Source organism: Sapajus apella, unplaced genomic scaffold (assembly GCF_009761245.1).
Source record: "Sapajus apella isolate SASKATOON/1434 unplaced genomic scaffold, GSC_monkey_1.0 scaffold4, whole genome shotgun sequence".
In the NCBI taxonomy this organism is placed as follows: Eukaryota; Metazoa; Chordata; class Mammalia; order Primates; family Cebidae; genus Sapajus; species Sapajus apella.
In genome coordinates this window covers 25,280,006-25,292,667 of record NW_022436944.1, presented here as the reverse complement: position 1 = coordinate 25,292,667, position 12,662 = coordinate 25,280,006, and the positions used below count along the sequence as shown (strand labels likewise).

Here is a 12,662-nt window from a genome sequence, read left to right as displayed (position 1 = left end):
AGAGATTTCTATACCCCTGCTGACAACAGTGTTATTCATGATAGCCAAAAGGTGGAAGCAACCCAAGGGTCCATTAGTAGCTGAATGAATAAACAGAATGTGATGTATACAGACAATGGAATATTATTCAGCCTTAAAAAGGAGGGAAATTCCGATGCACGCTGCTGCAGCATGAGATGAATCTTGAGGACATTGTGCTAAGTGAAAAACCCAGTCACAAAATGACAAATACTGTATAATTCCACTTACACCATGGAGCCAGGTAGTCAGATTTATACAGAGAGAAAATAGAATGGTGGTTACCAGGGTCTGCGAAAAGAGAATAGGGAGTTATTGTTTAATAAGTAGAGTTTCAATTTTGCAAGATGAAAAGAGTTCTGGAGACGGATGGTGGTTAGGATTGCAGAGCAATGAGAATGCTTGATGCCACTGAACTGGATACTTAAAAATGGCTAAGGTGGTAAATGTTATGTGCATTTTGCCACAGTCTTAAAGTTATTTTAAATATGTAGCCTGCAATTTTAGTTGCCTTTATTCAGAGCATCAGTCAGGGTACCCAGTCTGCTCAAGCTGGAAATAAGATGTTGTCCATGCAAGTTAAAAGTGATTCTTGGCTGGGCAAGGTGGCTCATGCCTGTAATCCCAACATTTTGGGAGGCCGAGGTGGGTGGATCATGAGGTCAGGAGTTCAATACCAGCCTGGCCAACATAGTGACGCAGGAGAATTGCTTGAACCCAGGAGGTGGAGGTTGCAGTGAGCCGAGATTGTGCCATTGTCTCCAGCCTGGGCAACAGGGTGAGACTCTGTCTAAAAGCAAAACAAAACAAAAATCCTTAGCAGTTCTTTAAAGGTAGCCCTCTTGCTAATCTGGAGACTGCTGAGGTATTCTATCTCAGATAGCATGGTCCTTGCCATGGCAGTACTGGTGCCAAAGGAGTGACGGTGCAAACCTCTGATTAGGAGCTTTAGGACCCAATCAAGGGCCTGTTTAGCACAGACCGATGTTAACATAGGCACTGACATGCCGCATTGGCTCCTCTGTCCGAAACATGCTTGCAGAATCCAATCCAGCACTCAAACCAGGCACCTCTCATTAAAGAGGCCTTGGGCACCAGCTCTGTAGTTAAGGTTGCAAGCGCCTTTTTAATCTCTGCCGAAGTGTAATTTGGAATCCTATATCTGACCATGTCATTACCTCAAAAAACCTGGAATTCTCCAAACTCCACCAAAGCCTCTTCTAGGCTTAAATTCTGAACTGAAGGGATCCTCAGGCTGTGGTGGCTCTAACTGCTAAAAGGTGGCCTGTTCACGACATTCTCATAATTTACATTTTAAAATACTCTCTCCTTTCATTGGGTGGGGATTTAACTGTCATTGGTACCCATTGTTACCACAGGAAGTGACCTGGCTATGGGCCCTCTGCACAGGAAACTGTGGGAGCTTAGGCTGGCTCCAGGGCTCATGTGTTGACTCCAATCCAGATGCTTCCATATGAGGAGCTCCTAGTTGCTGAATCTGCACAGTCCAGTTCTCAGAGGACCTCCAACTCCTAATCATATTTAGGGCCATGGCCGGGCGAGGTGGCTCACACCTGCAATCCCAGCACTTTGGGAGGCTGAGGCGGGCGAATCACCTGAGTTTAGGAGTTTGAGACCATCCTGGCCAACATGGTGAAACCTGTCTCTTCTAAAATTACAAAAATTAGCTGGTCATGGTGGCAGACACCTATAATCCCAACTATTCAGGAGGCTGAGGCAGGAGAATCGCTTGAACCCAGGAGGCGGAGGTTGCAGTGAGCCAAGATCGTGCCACTGTACTCCAGCCTGGTGGACAAGAGTGAGACTGAGTCTTAAAAAAAATTAGGACTATGAATGACTGATGATTTAACTATTATAATTTTTATTTAGTTATTAGAAGATTGGCATAGTCACACCTCTCTACTAAAAATAACACAATCAGGCCAGGCGCAGTGGCTCACACCTGTAATCCCAGCTGATGTGCTCAGTAGGTCTATTTTTTATGACATGGCCTATTATTAATTAATTATTCTGATTATTTCTTTATTATTTTATGACTAGGTATATTATTTCATCAGATGAAAACCTTAAATCCAAATCTGAGGAGGTAGAACTAACTGAACAATGTACTCTGCTCCCTTCCCCAGCGAGCTGTACCTTGATGGCAATTACTTGGAATGTTCCGGAGCATTGGCTCTTCTCAGGCCCATAGCAGACACACAGAGATGCAGGGGAAAGACCAGCTGGCCCCAGCCTCACCAGATGCTGGAAATCCCCCTCCGCAGCTCCAAGGTAAGTGCCGGGGAACTTGGCATGACAATCCTGTTGGGGCCACCTAAAAGGAGGACGCTTTGCTTTCTGATTAAAAGTGACCTTCTCGGTGGTCAAGTCTGATTCTTCTTCTTGAATATGTGTGGGACACAAAATAATGGCTCCCAAAGATTATTTGCCCTAATCTTCAGAACCTGTGAATATGTCACCACACATGGCAAAAGCGACTCTGCCCGTAAGTTAAGGATGAAATAGGAAGATCATCTTGGATCATCCTCATGGGTCCAGTGTAATCACAAGGATCTTTCTAGGAGGGAGGCAGGAGAGTCCAAGGAGATGTGGCCATGGAAGCAGAGGTTAGAGTGACGTGTGGTCGGGGCCAGGAGCCAGGGAACGTAGGCAGCGTCTACAAGGTGGAAAAGGCAAGCAAAGTAATTTTCCTCGGGGCTTTTAAAGGAATACAGCTCTGTGGACACCTTGACTTTCACCTCTAAAACCTATTTCAGAGTTCAGACCTCCAGCACTATAAGATCTGAAACTTGTATTGTTTTAAGGCACTAAGTGTGTGGTCATTTGCAACAGCCTCAAGAGAAAGCTAGTAGTGTGTTAATCAGATTCTTTAGGTTAAAAGTGAAAGCAACCCAAACAGAATTAAAGACAATTATGGGTTTATTGGCTCACATAACTGTGACATCCATGGGTACAGCTGTCTTCAGAGATCACCAAATTCAGGGGCTCAAACCACCTCATTAGGAGACTCAGAATTTGCTGCTGTTGACTCTACTTCCAAGGGTTGGCCTTCCTTCCTCCGGCTGCAGCCAGGCTTTCTCCAAGCAGGAAAAGACTGCTGATGTGCCTGCCGACAGTCCCAGGACTGTATCATCATGACTATCATCAACCAGAAAGTAAAGCCTTTCTTCCAGTGACTATGTGTCAGATCCCATAGGGAGATTCTGATTGGCCCTCCTTGGGTCACATACCTACCTCTTGGCCCAATCTCTGGTCAGGGTGAACTGTGATTGGCCAGGATGCATCCCACACCCATCCTTGGAGGGTAGAACGCTGTGCCCAATATCCCTGCCAGCACCACTGGATTTGCAGTGGGCAATTGGCAGTCCCCCAAAGAGTAGACAGATGGGAGGACAAATGCAGAACAGACCAGAACAACAGCTGCTTACTCCCCTGTAAATGGTTTTCCATAGCTGACGTTTAACTTCAGCTGACAGCCACATATTGGGCAGTGGGGCTGGGAGTAGATGGGGGAAGAGAGGCTAAATCTGGCAACGCTATTCCATTCCCATCACTTGTGAACAAGATTTCTCAGCACTTCAATTATAACAATGAAAAATGGAAATAGAATTGATGCTAAACTCTGCCTCATGCTAGCAGTAATATTCAATGGATACATGAATTAATTATAAAAACAAATAGGCCAGGTGTGATGGCTCACACCTGTAATCCCAGCACTTTGGGAGGCCAACACGAGGCAGAACACGAGGTCAAGAGATCAAGGCCATCGTGGCCAACATGGTGAAACCCCCTCTCTACTAAAAATACAAAATCTCTCTGGGCATGGTGGCGCGCCTGTAATCTCAGCTACTTGGGAGGCTGAGGTGCGAGAAATTGCTTGAACCCCAGGAGGCGGAGGTTGCAGTGAGCCAAGATTGCACCACTGCACTCAGCCTGGGTGACAGAGCGAGACTCCATCTCGAAATAAAATAAAATGTAAATAAAACAGCACCATCCATCTCACAGAGCAATGCATTCAGAATTTATTTTTGTATGTAATTGGGATGAATTACATACTTCTAAAAATTGATGAATAACTGGAGAAGAAATTTTTAGTACTTTAGAGCCTTATAATTCCAATTTTTTTAAAATTTTTTGAGACGGTCTCACTCGGTCACCCAGGCTGGTGTGCAGTGGTGCGATATTTGCTCACCGCAACCTCCGCCTCCCAGGTTCGAGCAATTCTCCTACCTCAGCCTTCCAAGTAGCCGAGGCAAAGGTCACTACCATGCCTGGCTAATTTTTGTATTTTTAGTAGAGATAGGGTTTCTCTACGCTGGCTGGGCTGGTCTCGAACTGCTGGACTGCAGCAATCCACCCACCTCAGCTTCCCAAAGTGCTAGGATTACAGGTATGAGCCACGGCGCCCAGCCTGATCCCAAGACATTTTTAAATTTGAGTATTTGTACATGTAGCATTTTTATTACAGAGAAGTATTACAGGGTTAGCTATAAAGTATGTTTTAATACAAGATTTTACAGAATAAATAGAATGGAAATAAAAGTAAAACACAAGAAAAGGGAATAATAATGTCAATTGCTAAAGAAGAGTTTGCTCATGTTTGCTGTTGTTGCAGTGTTCTGGTGAATGAGGGCAAGTATCAAATGGTTTGGTTTAGATTCCATTTGATCCACTAAAGGGAAGGATATAACAGATTTTATGTTTAAATGTTACTATTTGCCATATTCTAAAAATCTCTTTTGAAAATTCAAAAGTGATGATGAAAAACTTAGATACCAACCTAAAAATGTGCAAGATGGTACGTAAACTTTTTAACATTCCTCTAGGATGTTATAAGAGCAAAAATGTTTGAGACCACTGCTCTGTGAGGCTAAATGTTTGATCTCCTGTTCTGTGAGCTACTCCCAGGCCTCTCGGTAACTATTCCTTCTGGTCAGAGTCAGGCACAGTGGCTTTCAGGTGATGGCAACCAAAGGGCCCAAATGCCTTAGGACCCAGTGACAAGTTTGTTTTCTTTTCCTTTTTTTTTTTTTTGCTTTTTAGGTTTTGGGGTACATGTGAAGAACATGCAAGATTGTTGCATAGGTACACACATGGCAGTGTGATTTGCTGCCTTCCTCCCCTTCACCTATATCTGGCATTACTTCCCATGCTATCTCTCCCCAGCTCCCCACCCCACACTGTCCCTCCCGTTTCCTCCCAAGAGACCCCAGTGTGTGATGCTCCCCTCCCTGTGTCCATGTGTTCTCATTGTTCAACACCCACCTATGAGTGAGAACATGCGGTGTTTGATTTTCTGTTCTTGTGTCAGTTTGCTAAGAAGGATGGTTTCCAGGTTCATCCATGTCCCTACAAAGGACACGAACTCATCATTTTTGATGGCTGCATAATATTCCATGATGTATATGTGTCACATTTTCCCTATCCAGTCTATCATCGATGGGCATTTGGGTTGGTTCCAGGTCTTTGCTATTGTAAACAGTGCTGCAATGAACATTCATGTGCATGTGTCCTTATAGTAGAATGATTTATAATCCTTTGGATATATATCCAGTAATGGGATTGCTGGCTCAAATGGAATTTCTATTTCTAGGTCCTTGAGGAATCACCACATTGTCTTCCACAATGGTTGAACTAATTTACACTCCCACCAACAGTGTAAAAGTGTTCCTATTTCTCCACATCCTCTCCAGCATCTGTTGTCTCCAGATTTTTTAATGATTGCCGTTCTAACTGGCGTGAGATGGTATCTCAATGTAGTTTAGATTTGCATTTCTCTAATGACCAGTGATGATGAGCATTTTTTCATATGTTTGTTGGCCTCATGTATGTCTTCGTTTGTAAAGTGTCTGTTCATATCCTTAGCCCACTTTTGAATGGGCTTGTTTTTTTTTTCTTGTAAATCTGTTTTAGTTATTTGTAAATTCTGGGTATCAGCCCTTTGTCAGATGATTAGACAGCAAAAATTTTTTCCCATTCTGTTGGTTGCCGATTCACTCTAATGACTGTTTCTTTTGCCATGCAGAAGCTGTGGAGTTTGATTAGGTCCCATTTGTCTATTTTGGCTTTTGTTGCCAATGCTTTTGGTGTTTTGGTCATGAAGTCCTTGCCTACACCTATGTCCTGAATGGTTTTGCCTAGATTTTCTTCTAGGGTTTTTATGGTGTTAGGTCTTATGTTTAAGTCTTTAATCCATCTGGAGTTAATTTTAGTGTAAGCTGTCAGGAAGGGGTTGAGTTTCTGCTTTCTGCACATGGCTAGCCAGTTTTCCCAACACCATTTATTAAACAGGGAATCCTTTCCCCATTGCTTGTTTTTGTCAGGTTTGTCAAAGATCTGATGGTTGTAGATATGTTGTGTTGCCTCCGATGCCTCTGTTCTGTTCCATTGGTCTAGATATCTGATTTGGTACCAGTACCATTTTGTTTTGATTACTGTAGCCTTGTAGTATATATAGTTTGAAGTCCAGTACTGTGATGCCTCCCGCTTTGTTCTTTTTGCTTAGAATTGACTTGGCTGTGCGGGCTCTCTTTTGGTTCCATATGAAGTTTATGGTGTTTTTTTCTAGTTCTGTGAAGAAGGTCATTGGTAGCTTGATGGGGATAGCATTGAATCTGTAAATTACTTTGGGCAGTATGGCCATTTTCACGATATTGATTCTTCCTAACCATGAACATGGAATGTTTCTCCATCTGTTTGTGCCCTCACTTATTTCGTTGAGCAGTGGCTTGTAGTTCTCCTTGAAGAGGTCCTTTACGCTCCTTATTAGTTGTATTCCTAGGTATTTTATTCTCTTTGTAGCAATTGTGAATGGCAGTTCGTTCTTGATTTGGCTCTCTTTAAGTCTGTTATTGTTGTATAGGAATGCTTGTGATTTTTGCACATTGATTTTGTATCTTGAGACTTTGCTGAAGTTGCTTATCAGTTTCAGGAGATATTGGGCTGAGACGATAGGGTCTTCTAGATAAACAATCATGTCGTCTGCAAATGGAGACAATTTGACTTCCTCCTTTCCTATTTGAATACCCTTTATTTCTTTTTCTTGCCTGATTGCTCTGCTAGAACTTCCAGTACCATATTGAATAGGAGTGGTGAGAGAGGGCATCCTTGTCTAGTGCCAGATTTCAAAGGGAATGCTTCCAGTTTTTGTCCATTCAGTATGATATTGGCTGTCGGTTTGTCGTAAATAGCTTTTATTATTTTGAGATACATTCCATCAATGCCTAGTTTATTGAAGGTTTTTAGCATAAAGGGCTGTTGAATTTTGTCAAAGGCCTTCTCTGCATAAATTGAGATAATCATGTGGTTTTTGTCTTTGGTTCTGTTTATGTGGTGAATTGCGTTTATAGACTTGCGTATGTTGAACCAGCCTTGCATCCCTGGGATGAAGCCTACTTGATCATGGTGGATAAGCTTTTTGATGTGCTATTGCAATCGGCTTGCCAGTATTTTATTGAAGATTTTTGCATCTATGTTCATCATGGATATTGGCCTGAAGTTTTCTTTTCTTGCCGAGTCTCTGCTGGGTTTTTGTATCAGGATGATGTTGGTCTCATAAAATGATTTGGGAAGGATACCCTCTTTTTGGATTATTTGGAATAGTTTCAGAAGGAATGGTACCAGCTCCTCTTTGTATGTCTGGTGGAATTCGGCTGTGAACCCATCTGGACCTGGGCTTTTTTTGGGTGGTAGGCTCTTAATTGCTGCCTCAACTTCAGACCTTGTTATTGGTCTATTCAGGGTTTCGACTTCTTCCTGGTTTAGACTTGGGAGGATGCAAGTGTCCAAGAATTTATCCGTTTCTTCCAGGTTTACTAGTTTATGTGCACAGGGTTGTTTGTGATAATCTCTGATGATGGTTTGAATTTCTGTGGAATCTGTGGTGATATCCCCTTTATCGTTTTTTATTGCATCTATTTGATTATTCTCTCTTTTTTATTACTCTGGCTAGTGGTCTATTTTGTTGATCTTTTTGAAAAACCACCTCCTGGATTTATTGATTTTTTGAAGGGTTTTTTGTGTCTCTATCTCCTTCAGTTCTGCTCTGATCTTAGTTATTTCTTGTCTTCTGCTAGGTTTTGAGTTTTTTTGATCTTGCTCCTCTAGCTCTTTCAATTTTGATGATAGGGTGTCAATTTTCAATCTCTCCTTGCTTCTCATATGGGCATTTATTGCTATATATTTTCCTCTAGAGACGCTTTAAATGTGTCCCAGAAATTTTGGTATGTTGTGTCTTCATTCTCATTGGTTTCAAATAACATCTTTATTTCTGACTTCATTTCATTGTTTATCCATTCAACATTCAAGAGCCAGTTGTTCAGTTTCCATGAAGCTGTGCGGTTCTGAGTTAGTTTCTGAATTCTGAGTTCTAACTCGATTGCACTGTGGTCTGAGAGACTGTTTCTTATGATTTCCTTCTTTTACATTTTCTGAGGAGTGATTTACTTCCAATTATGTGGTCAGTTTTAGAGTAGGTGCGATGTGGTGCTGAGAAGAATGTATATTCTGTGGATTTGGGGTGGAGAGTTCTGTAAATGTCTATTAGGTTTTCTTGGTCCAGGTCTGAGTTCAAGTCCTGGATATCGTTGTTAATTTTCTGTCTCATTGATCTGTCTAATATTGACAATGGGGTGTTAAAGTCTCCCACTATTATTGTGTGGGAGTGTAAGTCTCTTTGTAAGCCATTAAGAACTTGCCTTATGTATCTGGGTGCTCCTGTATTGGGTGTGTATATATTTAGGATCGTTAGCTCTTCTTGTTGCATTGATCCTTTTACCATTATGTAATGTCCTTCTTTGTCTCTTTTGATCTTTGTTGGTTTAAAGTCTATTTTATCAGAGATGAGAATTGCAACTCCTGCTTTTTTTGCTCCCCATTTGCTTGGTAAATCTTCCTCCATCCCTTTATTTTGAGCCTTTGTGTATCCTTGCATGTGAGATGGGTTTCCTGGATACAGCACACTGATGGGTTTTGGCTTTTTATCCAATTTGTCAGTCTGTGTCTTTTGATTTGGGTATTTAGCCCATTAACATTTAGGGTTAATATTGTTATGTGTGAATTTGATACTGCCATTTTGATGCTAGCTGGCTGTTTTGCCCATTAGTTGATGCAGATTCTTCATTGTGTTGATGCTCTTTATCATTTGGTATGTTTTTGGAGTGGCTGGTACTAGTTGTTCCTTTCTATGTTTAGTGCCTCCTTCAGGAGCTCTTGTAAAGCAGGCCTGGTGGTGATGAAATCTCTGAGTACTTGCTTGTTCGCAAAGGATTTTATTTTTCCTTCACTTATGAAGCTTAGTTTGGCTGGATATGAAATTCTGGGTTGAAAGTTCTTTTCTTTAAGGATGTTGAATATTGGCCCCCACTCTCTTCTGGCTTGTAGGGTTTCTGCTGAGAGATCTGCAGTGAGTCTGATGGGCTTTCCTTTGTGGGTAACCTGAACTTTCTCTCTGGCTGCCCTTAGCATTTTCTACTTCATTTCAACCCTGGTGAATCTGATGATTATGTGCCTTGGGGTTGCTCTTCTTGAGGAATATCTCTGTGAGGTTCTCTGTATTTCCTGGAACTGAATATTGGCCTGCCTTGCTAGGTTGGGGAAGTTTTCCTGGATGATATCCTGAAGAGTATTTTCCAGCTTGGATTCATTCTCTCCATCACATTCACGTACACCTATCAAACGTAGATTGGGTCTTTTCACGTAGTCCCATGTTTCTTGGAGACTTTGTTCATTCCTTTCTACCCTTTTTTCTCTAATCTTGCCTTCTCGTTTTATTTCATTGAGTTGATCTTCAACCTCTGATAGCCTTTCTTCTGCTTGGTCAATTCGGCTGTTGAAACTTGTGCATGCTTCATGAAGTTTTCGTGTTGTGTTTTTCAGCTCCATCAATTCACTTATATTCCTCTCTAAATTGTCTGTTCTCGTTAGCATTTCATCAAATCTTTTTTCAAGGTTCTTAGTTTCTTTGCATTGGGTTAGAACATGTTCTTTTAGCTCGCAGAAGTTTCTTATTACCCACCTTCTGAAGCCTGATTCTGTCAATTCATCACACTTATTCTCCATCCAGCCTTGTTCCCTTGCTGGTGAGGAGTTGTGATCCCTTGTAGGAGGAGAGGTGTTCTGGTTTCAGGTGCTTTCATCCTTTTTGCACTGGTTTCTTCCCATCTTTGTGGATTTATCCAACTGTCATCTTTGTAGTTGTTGGCTTTCAGACTGGGTCTCTGAGTGGATGTCCAGTTTGTTGATGATGAAGTTATTTCCTTCTGTTTCTTAGTTTTCCTTCTAACAGTCTGGCCCCTCTGCTGTAGGACTGCTGAGGTCTACTCCAGGCCCTGCTTGCCTGGGGATCACTTGCAGCAGCTGCAGAACAGTAAGGGTTTCTACCAGTTTCTTCTTCTGCTATCTTTGTCCCAGAAGGATACCCACCAATTGTCAGTCTGAGCTCTCCTTTATGAGGTGACGCTTTGGATATATGGGCATCAGGGAGCTGCTTGAGGAGACAGTCTGTGTCTCAGTGAGTTCAAGTGCTGAACTGTGAGCTCCGTTGTTCATTTAGAGCTGCTGGGCAGGTACATTTAAGTCTGCTGCAGCAGAACTCATAAACCCCTTTTTTTTTTCCCAGGTGCTCTGTCCCGGGGAGTTAGGGCTTTATTTATGAGCTTCTGTTGTGCTGCTGCCTTTTTATCAGGGCTCGCCTGCCCAACGTTTAGGCAGCCTAGTCACTGTCTGCCTGGAGAGGCTTTGCTGAGCTGCTGTGTCAACTTCCCTGCAGTCCTGTTTATACGTGTATAGTTACAACTGCCCCGGCAAAGCCAGCCCACCTCTGTAATAGCGGACTCTCTCTGTAATGGCGGGTTGCCTCAGCAATGGCGGACTACCTCCCTAGTGGTGGAGTGCCTCGGTAATGGCAGACACCCCTCCCCCACAGAGCTGGACCTTCCCCGGTTCGGCTGTGCATGCTGTGAAACTCTCAACCCAGAGTGTTTCCAGTTGCTGGTTTTTTGTGGGGGTGGGACCAGCCAAGCCTGATCACCTGGCTCCCTGCCTCAGAGCCTTTTTTTAAGTTGAACGGTCGACTCTCTCCCAGGTGTTCCAGTCGCCTGTTGAAAGGCACTGGGATCTGTGTGATTTCCCATGTGGTGACCCACTGCACTGGCTGAAACAGCAGCACTGAGATTCACGGTGCCTTTTTGCCCGGGAATCTCCTGGCCTGGCTCCCTGTTTCAGTCCCCTTTTTAGTCAGATGAATGGGTGACTCTGCCTTCCCGGAACTCCAATTGCCAGCTAAAACAGTGCCCAGACAGTGTATTTTTCATGGAGAACTGCCGCCCCGGGGCGCCCGCAAAGCAGCCTTGCCAGCCAGACCAGCCACACTGGCAATCCATGGGGCTCCTGCGCCTGGGAATCTCCTGGTCTGTGGGCAATAAAAATCCATCTGGAAATGTGGAATCCACTCACCCTCTGCACTTTCACTGGGAGCTGCAATCCTGAGCTGCTCCTAATCGGCCATCTTGGATTGAACCCAAATTTGTTTTCTTAATCTTAATTACTTGTTATAGTATAAATACAATTTTATTTGTTTTTTTTTTCTTTATTTGTTTGTTTGAGACAGAGTCTCATTTTGTCACCCAAGCTGGAGTGCAGTGGGGCAATCTCAGCTTACTGCAACCTCCACCTCCCGGGTTCAAGTGATTCTCCTGCCTCAGCCTCCCGAGTAGCTGGGATTATAGGCACGCGCCATCACGCCCGGCTAATTTTTATGTTTTTCAGTGGAGACAGGCTTTTGCCATGTTGGGCTGGCTGGTCTTGAACTTGTGACCTCAGGTGATCCGCCCATCTCAGTCTCCCAAAGTGCTGGGATTACAGGCTTAAACCACCATGCTCAGCCTAAAATACTTTTTAATACAAGATTTTGCAGAATAAGTAGAATTGAAATCTAAGCACAATGTTCATTTTTACATTATTCCCTTTTCTTCTTGTGTGCAGGAAAGGGTGAGGGTAGGCAGGAAAGGGTGAGGGTGGGCAGGGAGGCCTGTTGGGTGACCATTGTCCTCTAGGAGAGAGCTGTCTACCCAGGTGAGATGAAGGCATTAGCAGGGAAGGCAGTGAGAAGCAGTCAGACTTTGCATTATCCCGCTTCCTAACGGATTGGATGTAGGGTACAAGGGAAAGGAAGAGTCTAGAATGACTCCAGAGTGATACATTATAATATGTTGCTTTAAACATGCCAACAAAGTGTTCCTCCCTGCTACATTCTTACTAATTCCAGGGCTTTGGAGTCACTTTTAAAGAGGGCAGCTTTGGAAAGTAAAGAAGAAGTAACACAAGGCTGGCAGGATGGTTCCTGGACTCTAGTTGGTTGCATGTTCACCCTGAGACTTTAAGGAAAGAAACACAAAAGCCACAGGACCAAGCTGGCTGTGGTGACTCATACCTGTAATCCCGGCACTTTGGGAGGCCAAGGCAGGCAGATCGCTTGAGGTCAGGAGTTTAAGACCAGCCTGGCCAACATGGTGAAAGCCCATCTCTACTAAAAATACAAAAACTTACCCAGGTGGGGTAGTGCACACCTGTAATCCCAGCTACTCGAGAGGCGGAGGTGGGAAGATCACTTGAAACCGGAAGGC

The 12,662-nt window shown here is 43.4% G+C and overlaps 1 long non-coding RNA gene across 1 annotated transcript; it reads right to left on the bottom strand.

Annotated features, from left to right (window-relative positions):
- Positions 1 to 2,940: 2,940 nt before the first annotated feature.
- LOC116540983 lies at positions 2,941 to 12,647 on the bottom strand. The gene is made up of 2 exons (XR_004264673.1): positions 12,606 to 12,647; positions 2,941 to 3,145 (listed from the first exon to the last, which is right to left on the bottom strand). It is a non-coding gene; the product is annotated as an uncharacterized LOC116540983 (long non-coding RNA).
- Positions 12,648 to 12,662: the final 15 nt, after the last annotated feature.